The sequence below is a fragment of the Arachis ipaensis genome, chromosome B04, assembly GCF_000816755.2.
Source record: "Arachis ipaensis cultivar K30076 chromosome B04, Araip1.1, whole genome shotgun sequence".
NCBI lineage: Eukaryota > Viridiplantae > Streptophyta > Magnoliopsida > Fabales > Fabaceae > Arachis > Arachis ipaensis.
In genome coordinates this window covers 42,353,445-42,377,541 of record NC_029788.2, presented here as the reverse complement: position 1 = coordinate 42,377,541, position 24,097 = coordinate 42,353,445, and positions in this window count along the sequence as shown.

Here is a 24,097-nt window from a genome sequence, read left to right as displayed (position 1 = left end):
TAGTAGGGCCTATGATTGTTAGATTGATGGTTGGGGTTGTTGTATTGATTAGGGTGATATGGTATGTGGTATTGGGTATGATTTTGTTGGTTTTCCTACCCAAAGTTTGGGTGGTTCTTCCAACCTGGGTTGTATGTTTTAGCATTAGGATCATATGGTTGTCTTGATGAGTTGTTCACATAGTTGGCTTGCTCCCATTCACATTCAGCTTCTAGGCTATCTCCTTCTTGCATAGGTGCTTGAGTGTTAATTGCTGAGACTTGATTCTTCTCCATTTGCTTGGTTAGGCTACTAGTTGAGCTGTGATCACTTTGTTTTGAGCCAGCAGAGCATCTATGTGGTTTAGCTCCATTACTCCCCTTCTTGAGTTCCTATCGGAGGCATAAAAATATTCATTGTTAGCCACATTTTCTATAATGTCTATGGCCTTTTCAGTTGTCTTCTTATTATTGAGAGAACCTCCTGAAGAGTGGTCTAGGGCCTTCTTTGACTCTTGAGACAACCCTTCATAGAATATGTGCAGCTGGACCCATTCATTGAACATATTGGGTGGGCATTTCCTTGTCAACTCTTTGTATCTCTCCCAAGCTTCATAGAGAGTCTCCCCATCTTGTTGTCTAAATGTTTGTACCTCATCCCTCAACTTGTTAACTCTTTGGGGAGGGTAAAATTTTGCCAAGAACTTGTTTATAACATCATCCCAAGTTGTCAAACTCTCCTTTGGAAAGGATTCCAACCACTTAGATGCTTTATCCCTGAGAGAGAAGGGAAATAAAAGCAGTTTATAGGTGTCGGAGTGAACACCATTAGCCTTCACTGTGTCACAGATTCTCAAAAATGTGGTTAGATGTTGATTTGGATCTTCTTGGGCATTTTCTCCGAATGAACAGTTGTTCTGAACAAGAGTGATTAACTATAGTTTGAGCTCAAAATTGTTGGCGTGTATGGTGGGTTTCAAGATGCTACTCCCACAATTCCCAGGATTGGTATTGTTGTAAGAGCCCAGCACTCTCCTTTCTTATAGGGGAGCATGGTTGCCCACTGCTTCATCTTGATGATTATATGCTTCACCTTCCATATTTTGAGTTGGATTTTCTTCTTCTTCTTCTTCACCAACTACCCTTTTGCCTCTTGCCACTGCCTCTCTTTTCAATCTTAGAAATGTCCTTTCAGGTTCAGAATCGTAGGAGGTTATAGGTCCTCTCCTCCCTGTTATACACAACACAAAACAAAATATAAACAACGGATTATCACTCTCTTTGGAAGAAGGGTGGGTAAGTCAAATTTGGTTGATGCAAAGCATCAAACGGTTAGTGTGCTTCTTATTAGAATGGATATATATACAATGAACAACTAGAAATTCAAATGCTAAAAGAAAGAAAGAAAATAAGAACTGAAATTAAAGTAAGTAGCAAAATTAACACAGATGCTTAATCTAAATACTCATCAACTTAATCATTGTCAATTCAAAATCAATCCCCGAAAATGGCGCCATAAACTTGATAGACTTTGGAATTACACTATATCCCTATAATGAATCCGTCTTTGGCAAGTATACCAAATTGTCATCAAGTAATAACTCACAGTAGAGTGAGGTCAAATCCCACAGAGATTGATTGATTGACCAACTTTAGTTAATGAGTGAATTAGTCAAGCTAATCAAGAAGAATTATTGGGTGCAGAATTCTAAATGACAGAATTGTAAATGACTTAAAGATAAAGGAAAGCAATAAAGTGCAGAATTATAAAGAGTATGAAAGTAACTTACTGAAACATAAATGACTGAATTGTAAATGGGGAATGGGTTGATACCAGAAATTAAAGAAAGCTATAATGAATAGGGAAGATAAGAATATAGAAATTCATTGAGATTGGGAGATGTTGCTCTCTTTGGATCAACTCTAGATCATCTCATATTCAATCATGCAACTCATTGACCTCTTGGAAATCATGATTGATTGAACCCCAATTCCTTGGTGATTCAATCTCTCAAATCTTGATAATCAGTCAATTCCTTGGTCTAATTACTCATGAAGAGAGATAAGCTTGGTCTCTGATTATACCACACATCCTCATAGATCCAAATAGTGGGTGGATTTTATGTCACCATATCCAATCCAAAACCCAGATATACTCAAGTGTGAGAAGGGATTTCAAGCTTGGTTCCAATTCCTTTTCCAATGTTCCCATGAAACCCAATTTGCATTCAACCTCTTTTCCAAGATGCTTGAACACTAGACTTGAGAAACGAAATTCCTTCTAGTAAATCAAAGAGAAGATGAAGAGAAGAAGAAATTCACTATCATTAATCCATCAAGTACAACAGAGCTCCCTCCCCCAATGAGAGGGAGTTTAGCTACTCATAGCTTAGAGAAAAGTACAAGAGATAGAAGAAGATGAAGTGAAGTAAAACTAATTCCTCTACTAGCCAACTACTACCCAACTAACCAACCAACCCCCTTTTCAGTACTCCAAGGGGGTATTTATACTACTCCTATAAAAATTACAAAAAGAAAAAGAAAATTACAATTAAAACTTAAATAAAAAACTAATTAAAGTGAGACATGTGCCTGGCGTGTGACCGACGTATGTTCGGCATGCCACACCCAACTCCTCAGCTTGGCTTGGCGTGCCACGCCTGGCTCCCAAGTGGCACGCCTTCTTTCTGTAGCTAGCCTGGCGTGCCATGCCTTCGAACTCAAGTGGCATGCCCAGGTGATATCTCCCTTCTTCCTCTCTGGAAACTTGAACTAGCATGGCAGGCCCAGAACTGGCGTGCCACGCCTTCAGCAAAGCCTTCTTTCTTCTCTTCTGGTTAATATAACTGGCGTGCCACGTCCAGCAGTGGCGTGCCACGCCCTTGTTGATCTTCATCATTCTTCTCTGACCGAATGAACTGGCATGCCATGCCCAAGTCTAGCATGCCACGTCCTCAACAAAGCATGAGTACTCCCCTCTGGCCCACTAAATTGGCATGCCACGCCCAGGATTCAATTGGCACGCCCATGGTGCGAGCAAGGTTAGCATGCCTCGCCCTAAGCATCAAGTGACTCTCCCATTGATCTTCTTCGCTGGAGGCTTGTGCTGCCGTGCCACGTCTTCGATCTGGCGTGCCACACCCTTGTTTGGAGCTTCACTTCCCCCCTCTGGTCAAATGAACTGGCGTGCCACGCCAGGACTCAAGTGGCACGCCTATAGTGGTGTTGAGGGTTTCATGAGCTTGGCGTGCCACGCCTCTAGTACCAAGTGGCATGCCCATTGTATCTTTGACTTGGCATGCCACGCCTCAAGTCTCAAGTGGCACGCCCATCTTGATGCTTCCTCCATTCTCCTCTGCTTTGTTGTACTGGCATGCCACGCCTTCGACCTGGCGTGCCATGCCCATTGTGGATGATGGGGTTGGTGTGCCACGCCCCTTGCAATTCTTCAAGGATCTTTCTCTGGAATTTGTAGTTGGCGTGCCACGCCTATTGTAAAGCCTGGAGTCCTTTCTCTGGAGTTGATAGCTGGTGTGCCATGCCTGGCCTAGGCGTGCCACGCCTTTTTGTGGTTTATCTCCTTGGCGTGCCATGCCTGGCCTTGGCGTGCCACGTCCATTGTGAGCTTCATGATTCTCTTCTGGAATTGATAGCTGGTGTGCCACGCCAAGGCCATGGAATGCCACACCCATTGTAATTCATCATTGGCTCTTCTCTGGAGTTGCTAACTGGCGTGCCACGCCCATTCAAAATATTGGCGTTTGCACCAAGTGGCACGCCCGATACACACGCCCAACTTATTTTTCTTTCTTTCTTTCTCTTTTTGTTGCTATTTTCACCTAAAATTCAAACAAGATCCCTTTCAAAGCAATGTACTATAAAATTCATCATTTAGTTCAAGTAATTGCATCAATTGAATGAGAATTTACTAATTCTATGGTCCTTTTAGTTAAGAGAAAGAGGTAGATGATGCAAGTCATCAACAAGTCTTACAAAAAGGAAGCCAAGAGTTGGAAGCATAAAGCCAAAATTGAGGTAAAGTCTCATTGGTTCTTTTTTCCAAACACTTGGTGTGCATAGTATGAAACAATAAGCAAATTGATAAAAATTAGTGTATAGCACACTCAAAATTGAAGGCAACAATCATAGCATCATCAAACAAAACTATTGAATTCATAAAAATATGAATGTGAACAAACCAACACCAATGGCAAAATCACAAGTTTAGAAAATAAGGATGAAGAACTAACTACATATATCAAAATTAAAGGCAATTAATAAGAGCAAAGGTTATCAAGTACTACAAGTAAGAGAAAATTAGAAAGTAAGAGAAGTGGAGAAGTAAAACTTTGAAAAGATAGAAAAGAAGAAATGGAGAATGTAAGTAAGAAAAGGAAAATGTGAAAGGTGAGAAGAGGGAAAAAGAAGAGAACAAATGAGGTGAAAGGAGAAAAGAAGAAGAAGAAAAGAAGGAAGGAAGTAGAAAAAGTAAGAAAGAAAGAAAGAAAGAAGAAGGGGGGAAGGACGAAGAACAGGGTAGCTGCGGTCGCGAAGGCGACATGCACGCATGGGTCATGCGTTTGCGGGAAAACAAAAACGAAGTGACGCATAAGCGTGAGTAGCAGGAAAAGGTGGGGACGCGTACGCGTGATAGCATATCGCGCCCAGGGTACAGTATCCGCATGGTCCCAGCACCAAAAAATCACAATCTAGGAAAACAAGATGACGCATACGCATCGAGAACGCGCATGCGCGAGAGGTAGGAAAAAGATGGCGACACGTACATGTCGGGCACGCATACGCGTGAGAAAGCCTGTGCGCCTCCCACCCTATCAGCACGGTCCTAGCACAACTCTCTGTCCAGGCCGTGCTGCTTGCACATTTTTAGTATGGTGATTTTTCGCAGGTTACGCGTATGCGTGGGTCGGGCGTACGCGTGATGTGCCCCCTCCCCTTTTTTCAAAGGAAGCATAAAAATAGAAACAGGGCACTCCCTCCCATTATATATATTCTTAAAGCCAACAAAATCAAAATTACCGAAATTCCTAACTTCTAATATCCATTTAAACATGCAACTAACTAATTCAAACAAAAAATGCAATTCAAAACATGGATGCAATTTAAAAATAACTAATCTACAAGTTAAAGCATAGAATTAAACAAACAAACTAACAACTAAGGAAATATATACAAGAGTGATATAAAAAAAGAAAATACCTAACAATGGTAACTCAATTCATTCATCAACTATATATACAATAGAATGGAAAGAGGATACCATGGTAGGGTGTCTCTCACCTAGCACTTTTATTTATTGTTCTTAAGTTGGACAATTGGGAAGCCCCTTGTCATGGTGGTTTATGATTGTACTCATCCTTAAACTTCCAAGGATGCTTGCTCCTCAAACGGTTGTCAGAATTTTCAACCGACTTCACCAAGCTTGGGTGAAGTTCTTCGCAAGATATAAGCTCCTAAAATTGGCATTCATGTTGTGATCCGGGATCCCATATCTTATTTTCACACCCATCTTCAAGTTGATCCATGTAATTCCACTCGGGTGGTAAGCAAGATGAACTCTCAATGAGGTACCAATCTCTTCTTCTAGACCCATTCAAATAAGCACTAAACCATTCATTGCATCTAGCTCTTGAAATCTCAACCTTGATGAGTCTTAATTTGCAATGCCAACCCCTAAACATCCTTCTGTTACGTTTCATTCTACAAAGCTTCCTAAGTTGGCCGTCCGTTTCAAGGATACCATATTCAAGTGGGACAATAAAGCTAAGAGAGACAAGTTTTATCCACTCAAATGAAGGATTAGATGGAAACCTTGGTAGAGAAGTCTCCAATGTTCTTGACCAACCATATTCAACTCCCGTCCATCCTTTTCGAAGGCCTTCCACCTTTTGAAAAGATTCTTCACCTTCAAGCTTTTCCTCACCAAATTCTTCCAACTCTTCTCTGTCACTCAAATCATAAATAGGAGGTTTAGAGAAGTCTACATCCATATCACTTTCAAATTCATCCGGAGAAGGTTCTTCAAATTCAAGGAGTTCATTCACGGAAGTAAATTCTTTACCAAGAGTACTTGATGCTAGATGATCACCACCAAGGAAACTCAATTCTTGCTCCATTCCTACTAATTCTACATTCACAACTTGTCTTGGAGGTTGTGCACTCTCCTCCTCAACATCAAATTCAAGCTTCATGGAAGAATGTTCTTTAATCCTAGATTCCCATGGAGGTTTCGCATCTCCTAAATCTTCAACCACTTCCTCTTCTTCAATAACTTTGACTTTCTCCACTTGCTCTAGTACAAATTCCTGCTCCTTGTTCTCCACCGGACTTTCTAATCGCTCTTTCATGCTCCGCTCTTCATTAGATTCTTCACATGAGGCCATGGGAGTTCCTTGAGTATCCAAACATTGGGAAGCTAATCGACTTACTACATTGGTCAAGGTAGCCATGAACTCTAGTTGCCTCCATTGAGCTTCACATCGCTCTTGAAGGATGATATGTAGTTCCCTTTGCTCTTGGAGACATAAAATGAGAATGTTGTTCATTGAGGATTGGGGTGGATAGGAGGGTTCATCATATGGGAGAAATGTAACCACCCACATTTTTGAAAATATAAATATAAATAAGTTAAAATTTATTTTTATAAATTGGAGTTCCTTATTTTTAGACATTACTTTATTATTAGTAATTAAATTAATTTTATAACTATTTGAATTTAATCAAATCGTGACACCTATTCCTTTATTTCATTAAGCATATCATCATCCTTCATTTGCTTCCTAGAACTACCAAACCAAACGAAAGAAAAGCAAGAGAAAGAAAAGCCAAGAGAGAGTGAAACATGAAGCCATGGGATCGTGATGCTTCCTTCCCCGATTTCTTCTAATCCATAACTCCAATCAAAATTCTAATCCGGTAAAAGTGTTTGTATCCTCCTCCCCTACACGTTGGCATTACTTTTGTCCGGTAGAAGTTGACGGGGACGTAGCTTCTCTTTCCTTTGGAGGAGACACAGACGATTTCTTATGTTTTCTTCTTCAGCAGCTTGGTCAAACAACTTCTCTGGAAGTCCCGTTAGTTTGATTTCGTACGGAGGTAGGGGATTTTATTTTAAAATTAATCGTTTTAATTTATGATTGCCATTGAAGTTTAGTAAGTGCAAATAATTTATTTTATCTCTTGTTTAATTAATTAATGAAAATTGACGAAATTGAGATTGTTGCTGATTGTGAATATGGTTGAACGTGATGAAATTGTGTTGAGATTGATTTGTTACTGTGTTTGAAGATGATGATTGTTATTGGTTTTTTTATTATTTATGAATTGCTGGAAATTCCGAATGTTATCTGATGAAAGAATGATAGTCGTTAAACTGGGTTATGATGAGTTATTTATTGAGAAAGAGGGAACCCGAAAGGGTGGTACAACCGGAGTTTTAGAGAAGGTGCTGCCGAAATTTTTATGAAATTGACGTTTTGTTTGAAATGCTATTTTAAAAGATTTGGTTTGGCAAATTAAATTATTTGAGACTTATTTAGTTGGAAAAGATTTATTTTATTTTAAATTTGATTTGTTAAGAAAAGTCTAATATTTTAAATTCTATCCCTTGAGAAGGGAGTTTGTTGTAAGTAATGACTTGAATTCGGTTTATTAAGTAAAGGGACCTCTGCCACAGAAGAACAGAGAGCAGTGACTGAAAAGATATTAAGTGTTGTTGGGCCTTAGTGCCAAGTGTCTAGTGAGGACGGCAATACGTAACGCTCACTTGACACAATAGAGACGACTCAGTGAGGATGGCGATATGTAACGCTTACTGGAGGCCGTGGGCCTTGTGTGTGAATGAAAGTGGCACATGCTTCAGCTGGAGAATCAGCTCCTGCAAGTACTTGCAGAGGTCATGTTTGGTATACTTCAGCTGGAGAATTAGTGCCTGCAAAAAGTAAAAACTTGTAGAGGTTATGCCGCTGGAATGCCTTATCTAACTTGCGAGTCGGATTGCGTTGGGTGCGGGTCGAAACCGACAAATGAGCTCATTACCTGCGATAGGACTAGGCATGCATCATCATTATTTGTACATTTGCATTTGATTATGTTCGCTTATCTTGTCTCTCTGTGATTGTGTTGTTTGTCTTATTGCTATTTGTTTGTGTGTTGATCTATTTCCTATGCTATTAGTTAGTGTATTGAGGTGACTGAGAACTGAGGTTGTGATTGAGATTTGTCTTAAGTTCGGAAAATTTAAAGAAGGTCATTAATTGTATAAAGTAATAGTAAAAAGTACTTTCAAAAGGTTTGATAAATATATAGTTTTATTGAGTAAAGTTAATTATTTGCATTTTATTTCATTACTCTTACGACATTCCGATTCCCTACTGAGAATGCATGGTTTGTTCTCATCCCAAAATCTTCCACACTTTCAGTGACACAAGTTCGAAGATTCAGTTTGAAGCTACGGGCGATTATTAGTCTTATTTGAGTTAAGTTTATGTGTTGAGTCGCTTTCCTAGAATTTTCTCGCCTTTGTTAGTTAAGATTTTATTTTATACAGAGGGATAGGAGTTGTATCTGAGTTTCATTTGAATTCTTTTGTATGATATTTATTATTAATAATAACTGTCTGACTATTATTGCTTTGAGATATTTGATATATGATTTTAATTAATAGAAACAAAACTTTTCAGCTTTTTCCTAAAAATTAAAATGCGAAATCAAACTAAAGGCTCAGTATTAAATAGTTAATACGGAAAATAGGTCAGTAATGCCTCACTTTTGGTACGATCATGACATGCTAAAAGTTAGGGTGTTACAAGAAAAGGTTTACAATAGGATGATGGTTCAATTTGATGGGAGTATTGAGGTGGTATATGTGAGAATGATGGTTGTTCATACCCTGGGTCGAGCTGTCCGACCCGGGCTGATTGACGACAAGTCGACCGACCTCTTCAGGTCAGGATTACCTGACCTCTTCTTAAAGAGTTCGGCCAAATCATCATGAAGAAGCCCAAAAAGGGTCCAAATAAAGGGACATAGCCCAATCTAAAGGCAACTAAAGCCCAGAAAGATAAGGGCGGCCCCCCAGAAGATAAAGATGACTTCACTCAAAGATAAGATAAGATAACTATCTTATCTCCAGAAAGGTCACTCCACACCATTATAAATACACTGGAGTACCCAGGTATAACTCATACTCTGATTCTACTAACAACCTGCTTAATACCCTTGCTAACTTAAGCATCGGAGTCCCTTGTAGGTACCACCACCCTCCGGTGATGAAGGATCAGCATCACCAACAAGTGCAACAAGTCGGACGTAACAGCTCCGACCAGTACAGAAGATCTCATCCGAGATCGACCTATAGTTTCAGGTAACCCTCAGAACATTGGCGCCGTTGCCGGAGAACCTGGAAGTCATCCCATCACCATGGCGGACGACCATGACAACGATCAAAATTCTGATTTGGAGAACAGAACGCCACATAAGAACGCGGATGTCACACTAGACGATACTTCTCAGCCTAACAAAGGTAAGAATTCGCCAAGCACGAGAGTCATGGAGGCACTTCAAGATCGACTAAAACAACTCGAAAAAGAAGTCGAATATCAACGGGAAGCCGAGAAAGACCTACAAAAGGAAGCTAGGCGACACCGAGAATTAGAAGACAAGATCCTAAATCTTGAAGCCGATCTCAAAGCTAAAACTACTCGTTTCAGCCAAGAGGACAGCCCCCGCAAGGACCAAGACCCATTCATCAAAGAGATCATGAAGGCCAAAATCCCAAAAGACTTCAAACCCCCTGACATGACCCCATATGATGGCACATCAGATCCCAGCCATCATCACAGTAATTTCAGAAGTAGAATGTATCTCATCGACGCCTCAGATGCGGTTCGATGCAAATCCTTCCCGACTACCTTGACAAAAATAGCAATTAAGTGGTTCGACAATCTGCTCCCTAGGTCCATCTCAAGCTTTGACGACTTAGCCAAGAAGTTTCTAGCAGATTCTCCATCCAGAAGGACAAAACCAAACACGCCCCGAGCCTATTAGGGATCAAGCAAGGAGATCAGGAATGTCTTTGCAGCTACATGGAAAGATTCAACGAAGCATGTCTGGACATACAAAGTCTGCCAACAGAAGTACCCATTATCGCTCTCATCAATGGCTTACGAGAGGGACCTTTTAGTCACTCCATATCGAAAAAACATCCCACATCTCTGAATGAAGTGCAAGAACGAGAAGAGAAATACATCAACATAGAGGAAAACTCTCGACTAGGAGAGACCTCAAAGTCCGGATTCTCCTACTCCTCCCGAGATAAGGATAAAGAGTCCAAGAAAAAAGAAGATCGGCATGGAGAAAAGATCAAAAAATATGCCATAGATGTCTTGTAGATGTCTATCGAGAAGTATGCCATACTGAAAAGATACCCCCACCTCGCCCACTCAAAAACAAGAAAGGAGGAGGAAATCGAACAGAATACTATGAATACCATCGAATCTATGGACATCCCACCGAGTGCTTCGATTTAAAGAATGTCATAGAAAAGTTGGTAAGAGAAGGGAGACTAGATCAGTACGTAGCCGGCAAAACAGATGAACCAAGAAAAAGAAGAAGGGACAAAGATGTCGGACGAACTGAATGACCACCTCGTACCCCGGAGAGACATGTCCACATGATACACAGAGGATTTGCGGGAGGAGGAATCTCCAAATTATCTCGCAAAAGACATCTTAAAGAAGTATATCATGTCGAGGGAGGAGAAGAAGCACCTGACCTCCCTACTATCACTTTCACTAAAGAAGACGCAGTTGGCGTCATCTCGGGACATGACGACTGATGAGCATATAATTTATACCCTTTTTGGCATTGTTTTTACATAGTTTTTAGTATGTTTTAGTTACTTTTTATTATATTTTTATTAGTTTTTATTCAAAAATCACATTTCTGGACTTTACTATGAGTTTGTGTGTTTTTCTGTGATTTCAGGTATTTTCTTGCTGAAATTGAGGGACCTGAGCAAAAATCTGATTCAGAGGCTGAAAAAGGATTGCAGATGCTGTTGGATTCTGACCTCCCTGCACTCGAAGTGAATTTTCTGGAGCTACAGAAGCTCAATTGGCGCGCTCTCAATTGCATTGGAAAGTAGACATCCTGGGCTTTCCATCAATATATAATTGTTCATACTTTGCCTGAGATTTGATCGCCCAAACTAGCGTTCAAAGTCAGCCTCAAACATCTTGGCATAAAACGCCCAAACTGGCACCAGAATTGGAGTTAAACGCCCAAACTGGCACCAAATCTGGCGTTTAACTCCAGAAATAGCCTAAGCATGAAAAGCTTCATTGCTCAGCCCAAGCACACACCAAGTGAGCCCTGGAAGTGGATTTCTGCACTATCTGCACTTAGTTACTCATTTTTTGTAAACCCTAGTTACTAGTTTAGCATAAAAAAACTACTTTTAGAGATTTATTTAACATGTCTGGATGTTTAGTCCTTAGACTTTTACCATTGTACACGTTTGGAGGTTGGCCATTCGGCCATACCTAGACCTCTTTTCACTTATGTATTTTCAATGGTGGAGTTTCTACACCCCATAGATTAAGGTGTGGAGCTCTGCTGTTCTTCATGAATTAATGCAATTACTACTATTTTTCTATTCAATTAACGCCTAATTCTTCTCCAAGACATACTCTCGTACTTAATTCAGTTAAGTCAGAATGAAGGGGTGACCCATGACAATCACCCAATCTTCGTTACTCGCTTAGCCAAGATCGCGTGCCTGACAACCACAAAGCGATCTACATGATGTTCAACGTAGTCATTGGACGACAGCTGGAGTATACTCTCTTGTGGTCGATGTGAGTTCAGCCTACAATGCTCTGATAGGTCGGACAACGCTAAATCAGCTCGGCGCAGTAGTCTCGACTCCACATCTGTGCATGAAGTTTCCAACCACAGAAGGGATCGTTGTGATAAAAGCAGATAAGAAAATAGCGCGCCACTGTTACAACGAAAGTTTGAACCTCAGAGGCAAAGGAGAAGAAATCCACACTATCGAACTTGGAGGAGTTCAAGGGCAGGAAGAACTTCGTCCACAACCTGAAGGCGAGATAGAAAAAGTCCAGATCGGAGATGTCCCAGATAAAACAACCAATATTGGCACGATCCTAAAAGGAGACGTAAAGGAGTCCCTCATATAGTTCTTAAGAAATAATGTCGACCTCTTCGCCTAGAAGGCCGCAGACATGCTGGGCATAGGCCCCAAGCTAATGTGCCACAAGCTGGCGGTATACCCAGGATCTCGGCCAGTACAGCAGAGACGTAGAAAGCTCGGGCCAAAATGATCCCAAGCTATGGAAGAACAGGTGCAAACTCTACCAGAGGTAGGATTCATAAGAGAAGTCAAGTATCCACTTTGGCTAGCTAACGTCGTCTTGGTGAAAAAATCAAATGGGAAGTGGCGGATGTGCACTGACTACACCGATCTCAACAAAGCTTGCCCAAAAGATCCTTATCTACTCCCAAGTATAGATGCTCTGGTGGATGCCTCCTCCGGATATAAATACCTCTCATTTATGGACGCCTATTCAGGATACAATCAAATCCCAATGTACCCACCTGATCAAGAAAAAACCTCATTTTTAACCCCAAAAGCAAACTACTGCTACATCGTCATGCCATTCAGACTCAAAAATGCAGGAGCCACTTATCAAAGATTAATGAACAAAATCTTTACAGACCATGTCGGGAAAGTCATGGAGGTATACGTGGACGACATGTTAATAAAGACACAAAGGGAGGAGCCATTACTGTCTGACCTCACCCAAGTATTCGATACCATAAGAAGGCATGGCATACGACTTAACCCTGCAAAATGCACCTTCGCAGTAGAAGCTGGCAAATTCTTGGGTTTCATGCTCACATAAAAAGGAATCGAGGAAAATCCGGATAAATGCCGGGCTATACTTGACATGAAGAGTCCAAACTATGTCAAAGAGGTACAACAACTCAATGGAAGATTGGCAGCCTTGTCTAGATTTCTAGCTGGATCAGCAATAAGATCTCTCCCCTTCTATGCCACTTTAAGGAAGGGAAAGAAGTTCGAATGGACAACAGAATGTGAACAAGCCTTAAAAGGTTCTTGGGACAACTACCTATTCTAACTCGGCCACGGGAAGGAGAACCACTTGTATTGTACCTGGTGCATGAAATTGTGATCATCAATGGCGCCAACAACTTGGTACGCACAATTGTAATCTTAACTCTTTGTCACAACTTCGCACAACTAACCAGCAAGTGTACTGGGTCGTCCAAGTAATAAACCTTACGTGAGTAAGGGTCGATCCCATGGAGATTGTCGGCTTGAAGCAAGCTATGGTCATATTGTAAATCTCAGTCAGGCAGATTCAAATGGTTATGGAGAATTGATAATTAAAAGATGAATAAAATATAAAATAAGATAGAGATACTTATGTAATTCATTGGTGAGAATTTCAGATAAGCGTATGAAGATGCTTTGTTCCTCCTGAACTTCTGCTTTCCTATTGTCTTCATCCAATCATTCATACTCCTTTCCATGGCAAGCTGTATGTTGGGTTTCACCGTTGTCAATGGCTACCTCCCGTCCTCTCAGTGAAAATGGTCCAAATGGCGCTGTCACCGCACGGCTAATCATCTGTCGGTTCTCGATCATGTTGGAATAGGATCCATTAATCCTTTTGCGTCTGTCACTACGCCCAACACCCGCGAGTTTGAAGCTCGTCATAGTCATCCCTTCCCAGATCCTATTCGGAATACCCTAGACAAGGTTTAGAATTTCCGAATCTCAGGAATGGCCGCCAATAATTCTAGCCTATACCACGAAGGTTCTAATCATAGATTAGAAACCCAAGAGATACACATTCAAGCTTGTTTACATGTAGAACGGAAGTGGTTGTCAGGCACGCGTTCATAGGTGAGAATGATGATGAGTGTCACGGATCATCACATTCATCAAGTTGAAGTGCGAATGAATATCTTGGAGAAGAAATAGGCTTGAGTTGAATAGAAAAACAATAGTACTTTGCATTAATTCATGAAGAACAGCAGAGCTCCACACCTTAATCTATGGTGTGTAGAAACTCCACCGTTGAAAATACATAAGAACAAAAGGTCTAGGCATGGCCGAATGGCCAGCCTCCCAAAGAGGGTTTAATCATCAAAACATGATTAAAAGATAGATTGAAAGATAAAAATACAATATTAAAAGGTCCTATTTATAGAGAACTAGTAGCCTAGGGTTACAGAAATAAGTAATTAATGCAGAAATCCATTTCCGGGCCCACTTGGTGTGTGCTTAGGCTGAGCATTGAAGCTTTTAAGTGTAGAGACTTTTCTTGGAGTTAAACGCCAGCTTTTGTGCCAGTTTGGGCGTTTAACTCCAGCTTTTATGCCAGTTCGGACGTTTTGACGCCATAATTTTTATGCTAACTGGGAACACCGGTTTGGGCCATTCAATCTCGAGAAAAGTATGAACTATTATATATTGCTGGAAAGCCCAGGATGTCTACTTTCCAACGCAATTGAGAGCGCGCCAATTGGGCTTCTGTAGCTCCAGAAAATCCACTTCGAGTGCAGAAAAGTCAGAATCCAATAGCATCTGCAGTCCTTTTTCAGCCTCTGAATCAGATTTTTGCTGAAGTCCCTCAATTTCAGCCAGAAAATACCTGAAATCACAGAAAAAAACACAAACTCATAGTAAAGTCCAGAAATGTGATTTTTATTTAAAAACTAATAAAAATATAATAAAACTAACTAAAACATACTAAAAACTACCAAAAAACATTGCCAAAAAGCGTATAAATTATGCGCTCATCACAACACTGATGAGCAGATAATTTATACGCTTTTTGGCATTGTTTTTAGTATGTTTTTTGTAGAATCTAGTTACTTTTAGGGATGTTATCATTAGTTTTTATGTTAAATTCACATTTCAGGACTTTGCTATGAGTTTGTGTGTTTTTCTATGATTTCAGGTGTTTTCTGGCTGAAATTGAGGCACTTGAGCAAAAATCAGATTCAGAGGTTGAAGAAGGACTGCTGATGCTGTTGGATTCTGACCTCCCTGCACTAAAGTAGATTTTCTGGAGCTATAGAACTCAAAATGGTGCCCTTTCAATTGCGTTGGAAAGTAGACATCCAGGGCTTTCCAGCAATATATAATAGTCCATACTTTGGCCGAGTTTAGATGACGCAAAAGAACGTTGAACGCCAGTTCTACGCTGCAGTCTGGAGTTAAATGCCAGAAACACGTCACAAACCAGAGTTGAACGCCAGAAACACGTTACAACCTGCCATTCAACTCCAAAAGAAGCCTCTGCACATGGAAAGCTAAAAGTTCAGCCCAAGCACACACCAAGTGGGCCCTGGAAGTGGATTTATGCATCAATTACTTACTTCTGTAAACCCTAGTAACTAGTTTAATATAAATAGGACCTTTTACTATTGTATTAGACATCTTTGGAATCATCCTGGATTGTATTTTTTATCCTGTGATCACGTTTTGGGGGCTGGCCTCTCGGCCATGCCTGAACCTTTCACTTATGTATTTTCAACGGTAGAGTTTCTACACTCCATAGATTAAGGTGTGGAGCTCTGCTGTTCCTCATGAATTAATGCAAAGTACTACTGTTTTCTATTCAATTCAACTTATTCCGCTTCTAAGATATCCATTCGCACCCAAGAACATGATGAATGTGATGATTATGTGACGCTCATCATCATTCTCACTTATGAACGCGTGCCTGACAAACACTTCCGTTCTACATGCAACCAAGCTAGAATGAGTATCTCTTAGATATCTAATACAGGGGACCGAGTCCGAGTTATTAGTATCTTCGTGGTATAAGTTAGAACCCATGGATGGCTATTTCTGAGATCCGAAAAGTCTAAACCTTGTCTGTGGTATTCCGAGTAGGATCTGGGAAGGGATGGCTGTGACGAACTTCAAACTCGCGAGTGCTGGGTGTAGTGACAGACGCAAAAGGATAGTAAATCCTATTCCAGTATGATCGAGAACCTCCAAATGATTAGCCATGCCGTGACAGAGCATTTAGACCATTTTCACAGAGAGGATGGGATGTAGCCATTGACAACGGTGATGCCCTTACAGAAAGCTTGCCATGGAAAGGAGTAAGACTGATTGGATGAAGACAGTGGGAAAGCAGAGATTCAGAGGAACGAAAGCATCTCTATACGCTTATCTGAAATTCTCACCAATGATATACATAAGTATTTCTATCTTTATTTTCTGTTTATTTATTATTATAATTCGAAAACTCCATAACCATTTAATATCCGCCTGACTGAGATATACAAGATGACCATAGCTTGCTTCATACCAACAATCTCCGTGGGATCGACCCTTACTCACGTAAGGTTTTATTACTTGGACGAGCCAGTGCACTTGCTGGTTAGTTGTGCGAAGTTGTGAAGTTATGTTTTGACCATGGTATTGTGCACCAGTTATTGGCGCCATTGCCAGGGAGAGAACGAACAACAAATTTTACAACCTCAAAGTAACAATTTCGCATACCAAGTTTTTGGCGCCGTTGTCGGGGATTTATTTCGCATTTATTTCCGGTAACACCAGTGCCAAGTTTGATCCGGCAACAACACCAAGTTTTTGGCGCCGTTGCCGGGGATTGTTCGAGTTTGGACAACTGACGGTTCATCTTGTTGCTCAGATTGGGTAATTTTCTTCTTATTTTATTTTCAAAAAGTTTTCAAAAAATTTTCCAAAAAATATTTTCAAAAAAAAAATTTTCAAAAATTTCTCATTTGTTTTTGAAAATTATTCTAAATTTTTAAAAATGAATTCTAGTATTTCATGAAGCATGTTGGAGCCTGGCTGGCTGTAAAGCCAGGTCTAATTCTTTTGAATAGGGGCTTCCAACCATCAGCATAGAGGCAAGTTAATTTGAATATCAGCTGTTGCATGCCTAATTTATATCCTAAAGCTGACTGGCTATTAAGCCATGTCTAACCCTTTGATTAGAGCTTTGGGCTAATATTGAAAGATTCTTGGAATTCTTCTTAAAAGTTTTAGAATCCTTATTTTTCTTTTTCAAATTAATTTTCAAAAAATCCAAAAAAATTTTATAAAATCATAAAAATAAAAAATATTTTGTGTTTCTTGTTTGAGTCTTGAGTCAATTTCAAGTTTGGTGTCAACTGCATTTTTTTCTAAAAATTCTTTGCATTTTTTGAAAATTCATGCATTCATAGTGTTCTTCATGATCTTCAAGTTGTTCTTGGCCAGTTTTCTTGTTTGATCTTCATATTTTCGTGTTTTGTGTCTTTTCTTATTTTTCATATGCATTCTTGCATTCATAGTGTCTATACATGAAACATTTCTAAGTTTGGTGTCTTGCATGTTTTCTTTGCATTGAAAATTTTTCAAAAATATGTTCTTGATGTTCATCATGATCTTCAAAGTGTTCTTGGTGTTCATCTTGACATTCATAGCATTCTTGCATGCATTCATTGTTTTGATCCATAACTTTCATGCATTGAGTCTTTTTCATGTTTTTCTCTTTCATCATTGAAAATTCAAAAATCAAAAAAATATCTTTCCTTTTTTCACTCATAAATTTTGAAAATTTGGATTGACTTTTTCAAAACTTTTTAAAATCTAGTTGTTTTTATGAGTCAAATCAAATTTTCAATTTAAAATCTTATCTTTTCAAAATCTTTTTCAAAAATCAAATCTTTTTCATTTTTCTTATTTATTTTCGAAAATTTTAAAAATATTTTTTAAAAAATCCTTTTCTTAATTTTACATCATATTTTCGAAAATATCATCAACAATTAATGTTTTGATTCAAAAATTTCAAGTTTGTTACTTACTTGCTAAGAAAGATTCAAACTTTAAGTTCTAGAATCATATCTTGTGATTTCTTGTGAATCAAGTCATTAATTGTGATTTTAAAAATCAAATCTTTTTCAAAACTAATTCTAATCATATCTTTATATCATATCTTTTTTTTTAAATCTTATCTTTTTCAAAAATTTGATTTTCAAATATCTTTTCTAACTTCTTATCTTCTTATCTTTTCAAAATTGATTTTCAAATCTTTTTCAACTAACTAATTGACTTTTTGTTTGTTTCTTATCTTTTTCAAAACTACCTAACTAACTCTCTCTCTCTAATTTTCGAAAATATCTCCATCTTTTTCAAAAATTCTTTTTAATTAACTAATTGTTTCAATTTTTAATTTTAACTTGATTTCATTCCTAATTTTCGAAAATCACTAACCCCTTTTCAAAAATTTTATTTTTGAAAATTCTCTTTCTCTCTCATCTCCTTCTATTTATTTATTCATCTACTAACACTTCATCTCACACAAATTCGAACCCCCTCTACCATCTGTGTTCGAATTTTCTCAACTTTCCTTCTTTACATTACATTCTTTTCTTCTTCTACTCACACAGGGGAACCTCTATACCTGGGCAAAAAGGATCCCTATTATTATTATTTTTCTGTTCCCTCTTTTTCATATGAGCAGGAGCAAGGACAAGAACATTCTTGTTGAAGCAGACCCTGAAGCTGAAAGGACTCTGAAGAGGAAACTAAGAGAAGCTAAAATACAACAATCCAGAGATAACCTTACAGAAATTTTCGAACAAGAAGAGGATATGGCAGCCGAAAATAATAATAATGCAAGGAGGATGCTTGGTGACTTTACTGCACCTAATTCTAATTTACATGGAAGAAGCATCTCCATCCCTACCATTGGAGCAAACAATTTTGAGCTTAAACCTCAATTAGTTTCTCTAATGCAACAAAACTGCAAATTTCATGGACTTCCATCTGAAGATCCCTTTCAGTTCTTAACTGAATTCTTGTAGATCTGTGATACTGTTAAGACTAATGGAGTAAATCCTGAAGTCTACAGGCTCATGCTTTTCCCATTTACTGTAAGAGACAGAGCTAGACTACCAGTTTATGTACACTTCTGAGAGGAATCCTGTGAATAATAGGACGCCTCAGAAGAAGGGAGTTCTTGAAGTTGATACTCTGAATGCCATATTGGCTTAGAATAAAATATTGACTCAACATGTCAATATGATTTCTCAGAGTCTGAATGGAATGCAAGCTGCATCCAACAGTACTCAAGAGGCATCTTCTGAAAAAGAAGCTTATGATCCTTAGAACCCTGCAATAGCATAGGTAAATTATATGGGTGAACCTTATGGAAACACCTATAACCCCTCATGGAGAAATCACCCAAATTTCTCATGGAAGGATCAACAAAAGCCTCAACAAGGCTTTAATAATGGTGGAAGAAATAGGTTTAGCATTAGCAAGCTTTTTCCATCATCCACTCAGTAACAGACAGAGAACTCTGAACAAAATACCTCTAATTTAGCAAACTTAGTCTCTGATCTATCTAAGGCCACTTTGAGTTTCATGAATGAAACAAGGTCCTCTATTAGAAATTTGGAGGCACAAGTGGGCCAGCTGAGTAAGAAGATCACTGATACCCCTCCTAGTACTCTCCCAAGCAATACAAAAGAAAATCCAAAAGGAGAGTGCAAGGCCATTGAATTGACCATCATGGCCGAACCCACAAGAGAGGAGGAGGACATGAATCCCAGTGAGGAAGACCTCCTAGGACGTCCAGTGATCAATAAGGAGTTTCCCTCTGAGGAACCAAAGGAATCTGAGACTCATTTAGAGACCATAGAGATTCCATTGAACCTCCTTATGCCATTCATGAGCTCTGATGAGTATTCCTCTTCTGAAGAGAATGAGGATGTTACTGAAGAGCAAGTTGCCAAGTGGTGCACGAATTGTGAATCACACTTTTCACAACTAGTACCACTAACCAGCAAGTGCACTAGGTCGTCCAAGTAATACCTTACGTGAGTAAGGGTCGAATCCCACAGAGATTGTTAGTCAGGATGCCAACAACAGTGTTTTTCAACTTCAATTGTAAAGAGTCAAAGGGCATAAATATAAATACTTATTGTGCAATGATGGAGAATATGTTGGGGTTTTGGAGATGCTAGGGCTGAGACTAAAGCTTCTCACGTGTCTGGGCTGTTTTGGGGGTTCAGCGCCAGGTTGTAACCTATTTCTGGCGTTGAACTCCAACTTGTAACCTATTTCTGGCGCTGGACGCCAGACTGCAACATGGAACTAGCGTTGAACGCAGTTTACGTCTTCAATACTTGAGAAAAGTATGGATTATTATATATTTCTGGAAAGCCCTGGATGTCTACTTTCCAACGCAATTGGAAGCGCGCCATTTGGACTCTTGTGGCTCCAGAAAATCCATTTTGAGTGCAGGGAGGTCAGAATCCAACAGCATCAGCAGTCCTTTTTCAGCCTGAATCAGATTTTTGCTCAGCTCCCTCAATTTCAGCCAGAAAATACCTGAAATCACAAAAAAACACACAAACTCATAGTAAAGTCCAGAAATTTGATTTTTAATTAAAAACTAATAAAAATATACTAAAAACCAACTAAATCATACTAAAAACTAAGTAAAAACAATGCCAAAAAGCGTATAAATTATCCGCTCATCACCAAGTTCCTTGGTGCAATCATGAAGCTGAATGCCAATTTATTTGGTAATGAGACTTGGGGAGATGAACCTCCCCTGTTCACCAATGAATTAAATGCATTGGATCAACTGAGATTGCCTCAGAAGAAACAGGATCCTGGAAAGTTCTTAATACCTTGTACCATAGGCACCATGACCTTTGAGAAGGCTCTGTGTGACCTTGGATCAGGAATAAACCTCATGCCACTCTCTGTAATGGAGAAACTAAGAACCCTTGAGGTACAGGAAGTCAATTTCTCATTAGAAATGGCAGACAAATCCATGAAAATAGCTTATGGACAAGTAGAGGACATGTTAGTAAAGGTTAAAGACCTTTACATCCCTGTTGATTTCATAATTCTGGATACTGGGAAGGATGAGGATGAATCCATCATTCTTGGAAGACCCTTCCTAGCCACAGCAAGAGCTGTGATTGATGTGGACAGAGGAGAATTGATCCTTCAATTAAATGAGGACAACCTTGTGTTTAAAACTCAAGGATCTCTCTCTGTACCCATGGAGAGGAAGCATAAAAAGCTTCTGTCACTGCAGAGTCAACCAAAGCCCCCACAGTCAAACTCTAAGTTTGGTGTTGAACTCCCATACCCAAACTCTAAGTTTGGTGTTGGGAAGTCTCAACAATGCTCTGAACTTCTGTGAGGCTCCATGAGAGCCCACTGTCAAGCTATTGACATTAAAGAAGTGCTTGTTGGGAGGCAACCAAATTTTTATTTAATTATATTTTTTATTAGTTATATGTCTTTATAGGTTCATGATCATGTGGAGTCACAAAAACAACTAAAAAAATTGAAAAAAAAAAATCAAAAACAGCATAAAAAAAAGCATACCTTGGAGGAGGAGTTCATTGGCGTTCAAACGCCAGTAAGGAGCATCTGGCTGGCGTTCAACGCCAGAAACATGCTGCATCTGGGCGTTGAACGCCCAGAACAAGCATCAGTTCGGCGTTTAAACACCAGAATTGCATGCAAAGGCATTTTACATGCCTAATTGGTGCAGGGATGTAAATCCTTGACACCTCAAGATCTGTGGACCCCACAGGATCCCCACCTTCCCTCCTCATAATCCTAGTTTTTTTTCCACATCTTCTTCTTCATCTATTTTTTCTTCTTTTGCTCGAGGGCGAGCAACATTCTAAGTTTGGTGTGGTAAAAGTATAATTCTTTTTTTTTTGTTTTTCCATAACCATTGATGGCATCTAAGGCCAGAAAAACCTTTAGAAAGAGGAAAGGGAAGACAAAAGCTTCCATCAAGGGTCTATAGCTCAGTGGTAGAATATTTGACTGCAAATTAAGAGATCCCTGAGATACCTCAGGGGATACATTTTTCCCCACACAATTATTGGGAGCAACTAAGGGTGGAACATCAAGAGCACTCCATCATCCTTCATGAAATTAGAGAAAGATCAAAGAGCAATGAGGGAGGAGCAACAAAGACAAGGAAGAGACATAGAAGAGCTCAAAGACATCATTGGTTCCTCAAGAAGGAAACGCCACCATCACTAAGGTGGACTCATTCCTTGTTCTTAAATTTTTTGTTTTTCATTTTCTTTATGTTAAATGCTTATCTATGTTTGTGTCTTCATTACATGATCATTAGTATTTAGTAACTGTGTCTTAAAGTTATGAATGTCCTATGAATCCATCACCTCTCTTAAATGAAAACTGTTTTAACTCAAAAGAACAAGAAGTACATGAGTTTTGAATTTATCTTTGAACTTAGTTTAATTATATTGATGTGGTGACAATACTTTTTGTTTTCTGAATGAATGCTTGAACAGTGCATATGCCTTTTGAAGTTGTTGTTTAAGAATGTTAAATATGTTGGCTCTTGAAAGAATGATGACAAGGAGACATGTTATTTGATAATCTGAAAAATCATAAAAATGATTCTTGAAGCAAGAAAAAGCAGTGAATACAAAAGCTTGCAGAAAAAATAATAGCAAAAAAAATGAGAAAAAAAAAAGAAAAAGCAAGCAGAAAAAGCCAAAAGCTCTTAAAACCAAAAGGCAAGAGCAAAAAGCCAATAACCCTTAAAACCAAAAGGCAAGGGTAAGTTGGAAGGTAGACATCCAGGGCTTTCCAGAAATATATAATAGTCTATACGTTGGCCGAGTTTAGACGATGCAAAAGGGCGTTCAATGCCAGTTCTACGCTGCAGTCTGGAGTTAAACGCCAGAAACACGTCACAAACCAGAGTTGAATGCCAGAAACACGTTACAACCTGGCGTTCAACTCCAAAAGAAGCCTCTGCACGTGGAAAGCTAAAAGCTCAGCCCAAGCACACACCAAGTGGGCCCCAGAAGTGGATTTATGCATCAATTACTTACTTCTATAAACCCTAGTAACTAGTTTAGTATAAATAGGACCTTTTACTATTGTCTTAGACATCTTTGGAATCATCCTGGATTGTATTTTTGATCCTGTGATCACGTTTTGGGGGCTGGCCTCTCAGCCATGCCTGAACCTTTCACTTATGTATTTTTAACGGTAGAGTTTCTACACTCCATAGATTAAGGTGTGGAGCTCTGCTGTTCCTCATGAATTAATGCAAAGTACTACTGTTTTCTATTCAATTCAACTTATTCCACTTCTAAGATATCTATTCGCACCCAAGAACATGATGAATATGATGATTATGTGACGTTCATCATCATTCTCACTTATGAACGCGTTCTTGACAAACACTTCCGTTCTACATGCAACCACGCTAGAATGAGTATCTCTTAGATATCTAATACAGGGGACTGAGTCCGAGTTATTAGTATCTTCGTGGTATAAGTTAGAACCTATGGATGGCCATTCCTGAGATCCGGAAAGTCTAAACCTTGTCTGTGATATTCTGAGTAGGATCTGGGAAGGGATGGCTGTGACGAACTTCAAACTCGCGAGTGCTGGGCGTAGTGACAGACGCAAAAGGATAGTAAATCCTCTTCCAGTATGATCGAGAACCTCTAGATGATTAGCCATGCCGTGACAGAGTATTTGGACCATTTTCACAGAGAGGATGGGATGTAGCCATTGACAACGGTGATGCCCTTACAGAAAGCTTTCCATGGAAAGGAGTAAGACTGATTGGATGAAGACAGTGGGAAAGCAGAGATTCAGAGGAACGAAAGCATCTCTATACGCTTATCTGAAATTCTCACCAATGATATACATAAGTATTTCTATCTTTATTTTCTATTTATTTATTATTATAATTCGAAAACTCCATAACCATTTGATATCCGCCTGACTGAGATATACATGATGACCATAGCTTGCTTCATACCAACAATCTCCGTGGGATCGACCCTTACTCACGTAAGGTTTTATTACTTGGACGACCCAGTGCACTTGCTGGTTAGTTGTGCGAAGTTGTGAAGTTATGTTTGGACCATGGTATTGTGCACCAGTTATTGGTGCCATTGCCAAGGAGAGAACGAACAACAAATTTTACAACCTCAGAGTAACAAATTCGCATACCAAACACCAAACTTAAATTGTTGCTTGT